This window comes from Watersipora subatra, chromosome 3 (assembly GCF_963576615.1).
Source record: "Watersipora subatra chromosome 3, tzWatSuba1.1, whole genome shotgun sequence".
Taxonomy (NCBI): domain Eukaryota; kingdom Metazoa; phylum Bryozoa; class Gymnolaemata; order Cheilostomatida; family Watersiporidae; genus Watersipora; species Watersipora subatra.
This window is the reverse complement of record NC_088710.1, coordinates 17,447,872-17,455,593: the sequence shown is the minus strand read 5'-3', so window position 1 is coordinate 17,455,593 and position 7,722 is coordinate 17,447,872.

Below are 7,722 nucleotides of genomic sequence, written 5' to 3'. Positions count from 1 at the left end.
TTGTTTGAAATAAATTATTGTCGATATCATGGGGCGGAACAACTTGACCAGAACAAAAAAAAAACGAAGAAGCATCGTGTTGCATAAATTAAGGTCCCAAAACATTTCTTAACATGGGCATCGTAATGCGTGGGCGCAGTGCTAAAATAACTACCATTCGCATGGGGTACGCGCTATATGAAAACGTCTCTGATTAATATGCCGTTCGAGCTCAGTGGTAGAGCGTTCGGATAAGATACTTTTTGATGCATTTGTTGTGAGTTCAAACCCATCAGAACATGGAATTTTTATATTGAGATTTTAATAGCTATAGCCGGAATGACAGACGGGCTTTGAGAAATATATATATAAATATATCTATACTAGCTGTGCTACCCAGCGTTGCCCGTGTAATAGAGTAATATTTGGACAGAAAATTAATTTGTATTTAACATATAACAACATTTTTATTCTAACTTTCAAAGTACATATCATGAGAATTTTTTGTCTTATGAACAATGAGAAGTGGTGAGAGTTTTGCTATTAGCCAGTTTAATAATGTGAGCAGAACAGCTTCTCGTGACTCGGCTAACCCGGGTCACGAGAAGCTATACTGTGCTATGACCCGTGTCATCCGCAAAGCAGTTAGGTTTTGCTCTGATATAATGACTTATATTGGCAGGCTAGCAATTCGACTTCTGTAGTCTAGTGGTCAAGGCGTCAGACTGGTGAATGGCTTGGTCCGAGATCAAATTCTCTTTGGTACGGAATATTTATCCCAAGATTTTAAGATCTATAGCCGGATTTTCGACTAACACACGGACAGACTTTGAGAAATATATATATAGATATAAGATATATATTTCTCAAAGTATATGAGTGGATCTGTCTATCATTCCGACTACAGCTATAGTGCACGCTGATTATTTTACCAATGTGGCCACGCAATGCGATGCCCCTGTTAAGCAATGTTTTTCATAAGGTTCAATTACTATATCTGGGGTCAAGACCAATTCTTGTCACGCAGACAATTATGATGTTTCTGTTGGAAGAGCCTGGAAATTATCTCTCCATTAGGTCAGACCAAAACAGTACGATATCTCATTTTTAAATTTGTACAGGTATTGTACATACGTGCGTACATACATATGTACGTACATACGTACGTACATACGTACGTACATATGTATGTACATACATACATCCATACATACATACATAGATACATACAGTGGTGATACAAATTATGGAACCGCCTCTAATTTTCGTTACATAGCAATGACTTCTGAGTTGTATTTATTTTTTCTACAATCAAAATTTTACATAACTATAAAAAATTATATATAATTTGAATCGTCATAATGTTGGCTTTTTGATAAACATAAATTAAAACCACATTGTATATTCTATAAAAATATTATTACAGGTTTACTAAAAGCTGTCAGAGAGTTACTGTGCAGTTGTCATTTCTATTAAATAGTGTCCGACCAAAAGTCATAAAATAACATATTTCTTTTCTTTGAAATGGCTGTTATTGTAAATTAACTTAAAGACAGGGTTTTGTAGCTTTGAAAAGAGCTGTTTTGGTCCTTAAGATGATCAATACTTGGCTGGCCAGCCTTTGTTGTCAATCACTGCTCGGCAGCGCCTGGGCATACTATCTGTCAGCGTCTGAAGCTCTTCAGGTGTCACTATTCGATGCTAGGATTGCACAATAAGCTCCATCAATCTCCTTTTATTAGATGGTTTGTCTTTAGTTACGAGATTGCCTATTCTGCTTCACAAATTTTTAATTGGGTTAAGGTCTAGTGACTGAGTAGGCCAAGTCAGAGTGTTAACGTTATTGTCAGCAAACCACTTCTTTACTCTTCTGGCTGTGTGGCATGGAGCATTATCTTGCTGGAACAGCCACTCTCTATCAAACAGACTTCTAGCAGATGGTATCCTCACACTTTGTAGTACTCCACAATATTTTTCTGCATTCGTCATACCATCAACAAAATGTAATCTACCAGAACCAGCAGCGGAGAAACAACCCCACACCATTACTGAGGTGGGATGCTTTATCGTAGGTAAAATACATTCTGGTTTAAACTCTTCACCAGGTCTCCTTCTTGCATAGTTGTTACCAGAGTGATTTTGCACAGTAAGTGTGCTCTCATCGCTGAATAATACTGCTCTCCAGTTTTCTGGTGACCAATTCACATGATCTTTTGCCCATTGTAGACGAGCCTTTCTTTGTCAAGATGATAACAAAGGTTTTCTACGAGCTTTACAGCCTCGTAAGCCATTATCTATCAATGATTTGCGAACAGTTGATGGTGCTAACTCTGTACCTGTTGATTCTTTTAACTCTTTGGCTAGCAGAGGACTGGTTAAATGTCTATCAACCAAAGAAAGTCTCACTAGGCGTCCGGTTCCTCGATCTGTTGCTAGCTTTTTCCTTCTCCTACCAGCCCTTTCTTCAACTTGACCAGTTTCGTTCCATCTGCAGATTGTTGTAAATACACCTTTCTTAGAGCAATCTACCTCTCTTGCAATTTCCCTCTGCGGTTTCCCTTGTTGATGAAAGTGAACTATTACAGCACGCTTTTCTTTCGTGAGATGTTGAGGCATGATGATGAAGTTATTAGAATGACTTTTATTGAGAGCAGGAGGACTTTTCAATACTATTTGGGTTATGTTGCATAATGCACAACGTCTCACTCAATGCAATTGTTGTCTTAGATGATTATTAAACTGGGCAGATCAAAGAACTTGGAAATTCTAGACATCATTCACCAGACTACTGTTTTTGAAAAAAATGACTTGTTATGAGACACCCTGATTAGTTGCACTTTTAACTGCACTAGCGATGGAATTAGGTTTGGATGCAGAAAAAAATTAAACAATGCGACAGCTGATAAAATTTCCTTTTTAATGATATATAACTTTCATATCTTGACTGAATATAAATAATATGAGAGCCATTACAGCGCATTATGTACTAAAACTCAAAGGCGGTTCCATAATTTGTATCACCACTGTACATACGTACACATGCACATACCTACATACATGTCGTACATACATACAGACATACATACATATGTACATACGTACATACGTACATACATACATATGTACATATGAACATACATACGTACATATGTACATACATACGTACGTACATACATACATATGTACATACATACATATGTACATACATACATATGTACATGAGTACATACATATGTACATATGTACATACATACGTACATACATACATACGTACATACATATGTACATATGTACGTTCATATATATGTACGTACATGCATACATCCATGCATAAGTACATACATATTGCACGTGCATACGTACATACGCGCATACATACATATGTACATACTTTCATACATACATATATACAGTATATATATGTATAAGCCTATATATATGTACATATAAACACATATCTTTATCTTAAAATAATCAAATAATGCTATTAAGAATGCTCAACACAAAATAAAAACTCTATCAATAAATGCAATAGTGCAGAGATCAAGTTGTACTTGTCTTTCAGCTAATTTCATTTCAAGAAAGTAGCCTTTGCTCCAAAACTAAGCAAATTATAACAGTTACGATCGTTGCAAACAGACTGATGTCACTATTATAACAATTCAACGTTTAGTCACAAATTTTTGTATATGTTTTTAGCGACTTTTTAAGAAAAAGTTGATTTTGAACATTCTCATAAAAAAATTCTTTCTGTGTTCAGCATAAAATCCTTACTTAAACACATGTATTAGTAATATTTCATTATCACCTTCAATTACCAGCCGTCTTCTCTACCCTTTATTTCCATCTTTTTACTTTAGTTTCTTGCTATGGATATCCTTCAACCCATTGCTACCTATCTAGTGGAAGGTGTGTACAAAGAGAAGGATCCTGCATTGATACCGAAATAGCCTGTGATCAATATGAAACTTGGAGCGAATGGAGCTCATGCATTGTGAATAACCAAAGTGGCTACTCCCAGACTCGTGTGAGATCAGCTATTGGCTCTAACTGCCCGGAGGAAGTTCAAGGGATGAGTTGCTTTTTGAAGCCTTCTGTAAATCATGCAGGTGTTTATGATATAGTTTATAACTCTAGTGAATTATGATATTAAATATATGTAACATCAGGTAATTAGTTTATAGTTGAGAGAAAGAAGTAATAATATTCTTGAGAATGAATAATGAGAGAGAATAATTTGACTAACTCTCCTGTAAAACTGTTAGTAAAGGAGAGCAAAAAGATTCTCTATATTATCTGAGTTGTAATGATAATATAAATTAATTATTAATAATATTAAACTTTGAGCTCATCGTCTAGAGAATGTTTTGCCCAACTCACATTGAATAAAGAAAGTGCATGTACTCATCTTGTGTTTTTAAAGCTGATTGTAATTATGATGCTGGTTCTCTAGCTTTTCACCATTTACACTAAAAAGTATTGGAAGTGTTTAAAACTGTCACACCTGTTTAAACCATGTTTTTTGTGGTATACATAACTTTCAGGTGTAAAAAACTAGTTTACTCCAGGGCTGTACTGACCAACAAAAAACAATAAATAAATGTTTGTGCGTTTGAAATGCAAAACTGTAAACATATCCTCTTAGACTGAGAAACTCTTCCGAGTTTCTGAGATTTTTAGCAAAACATAGGTAATAAAGTTTTATTAAAAAAAACATATGCATATGTTTTGCCATTTCTTTCATTGTTTCATGTGCTTTTACATGCATTCTAACGCAAAAAATTATGACTACTTCGACGCATAGGTAAAAGGCCAAACGTAGGTTTCAACTAGCCAAATCTGTCAACCGTCGAGATATATTCTGACATTAGTACTTATACATGCATAACAATAGAGAGCAAAACATCTGACTACGAGAGAGCACAATTCTAAAATATGAGAAGACGAAATAAGTACATTCACACAACAACCATCAGAACACTTAAAACAAATGCTTATGTAGGATTAGAGCCAGATGCGTACATATGAAAGGTTTTTAGTTACTAAAACATGTTGACTGCTTCTAGCTTTTTAAAGATAAAGACTTGAACAAAAATCAAACAACTTTAAAAATCAAACCATATTTTTAGTAACTTATACATTTATTTAAAAGTACCAGATGTAAGAACATCCCTTTTGTACATGTATAAGCCAAGTATAGCAGTATTGAAGTATAGCATGATCAATTAACACATATCTATAGAAAATGTCTAAAATAGCCTCACTAAAATATCTTTGTGTGATCACTAATTGTTTTCAACTAAATTATAGATCAATCCATAAAATATTTTTACCTTAAAGATTGAATCCCAATTTATATATTACAGGAGATGTGTTCAGTATGGAAGGTACCAAGCAAGATTATTGTAGTCTGCTAGAACCTGTTGATGGGTTTAGAGTGAAGACAAAAATGGAGTGTAGCTTTCATTGTTACAGTCGACAGCCATCTTGTGTAGGATTTGTCTTCTCTTCTAAGACCACCAGTTGTCAACTCGTTGAATCTATTGGTGAAGGAAAATCGAAGTGCTTTCCACCAATTTATGCCCTCAACTTAGATTTATTCTAAGTATTTCTAGTCAAACAAACTTGATGACCATTGTAGTCATGTCTATGGTGAGAGTCAGTATAACACCAGAAGCTTTGTAAACAATCAGCAAATTCTCTCCTCTTTTCCAGCGACAGTAGTCTGTAGTCGTAATTGTGCAAGTTTTTGTTGACTTCATATAGTTTGTTTACCAAATAGTAGAATTTCATACACTTGACGCATCTCCCTTCAAGGTGATCAGACAAAGTAGTTAATGATTTGTGCTGGTATATTACTGTTTATTTATTGTCCACTTAGAGATTTTCATCAGTTAAGTTGCTGTGAAATAAAAGCTCTTTAAGCAAAGATTGTCAAATGCAAATATTAAAGTGACGGTGATCCAGATACAAACAGGCATACTCGTTCAAGTCTGTAATTGCAATGTATAATAATACTAGCATAATGCCCGATGTTGTCTGCGTATTAAAAATCAGCCTACAAACCGTGACAAGTAATGTAGTCACCTGCCACTTGCCATTAGCCTGGAACATTGTCAATGGCTAATTTGAGCAAGCTAGTAAAATTACTAAAGAGAGCTTTGAGATCAAACATACAATAACTTTGCACAATAACGGAGAGCAGTATGCGTATTTTCAGTCACAATACAACACTGAGATTTATATAGATTGATGTCATTTATAACCTAATTACTGCAGCACTGATTTGTGGAAGACTGACTAATAACACTGTCACCACGGTACCTGGGACACTTGCACTCAACACTAATACTTTCAAATGATATCCCAACTTAGTTGTTGATACTATTAAAATGACGGGTTCTTATTTTTGTAGATAAAGTTTGTACAGACAAAAGGTTTGTTAGATCAATTATATTTTATTTTAAGTTTACATGATTAAAGGTGGTAAATAATATAAGAATGTTAAAATTATGGCCAATAGCTGTCGCTTATTCATTAGCCTTTTGTTGTGAACCGCAAAATATTGGTCAACATTTTGTAGTAATGACGTTCTTATCTTTGTAAAATAATGTTGCATGAACAATTAACTTTTGAATTTATAATAGCTGTTAGAAGTTTGTTAAGCTGTGTTGTTGTTTTTTAAGTTTAAAGAATCATTAGTTATGTATTACTAAATTAGGTAACATTACAAACAGATAGATTATTACTTATCTAACAGTTTAAGCTTGCCATTGTATTTTAAGACTTGTAAGATGTATTTTATTAACTGTCTTGTAAATAAAATCACAACAAAATCAAACTGAGATCATGGCAACAACAGTAAATAATAATGATAACATTCAATGATAAAATAAGATATTGCTCACCTGAGAATATACCAAGTACTACATGATAACATCAGATACTACACACTAGAGAATATATCAACTACTACATGATAACATCAGGTACTACACACCAGAGAATATACCAAGTACTACATGGTAACATCAGATACTACACACTGGAGAATATATCGAGTATTACATAATAACATCAGACACTAAACACTAAAGAATATACCAAGTACTACATGATAACATCAGATGCTACACACCAGAGAATATACCAAGTAGTACATGGTAACATCAGATACTACACACTAGAGAATATACCAAGTACTACATAATAGCATCAGATACTAAACACCAGAGAATATACTAAGTACTACATGATAACATCAGAGACTGCACACTAGAGAATATACCAAGTACTACATGATAATATCAGATGCTACACACTAGAGAATATATCGAGTACTACGTAATAACATCAGAGACTACACACTAGAGAATATACCAAGTACTACATGATAACATCAGATACTACACACCAGAGAATATACTAAGTACAACTAATAGCATCAGGTACTACACACCAGAGAATATACTAAGTACTACATGATAATACCAGATACTACACACTAGAGAATATATCAAGTACTACATGATAACATCAGATACTACACACTAAAGCATATACCAAGTACTACATAATAACATCAGATACTACACACCAGAGAATATACTAAGTACTGCATGATAACACCAGATATTACAAATGCAACACAAAACTGGGTCTCAGTAAAACAATATAAAACAATGATGGTGAACTTCAGCATCCTTCTCATGCTTTTACCTGAATTTCATTTACGCAAGAAAA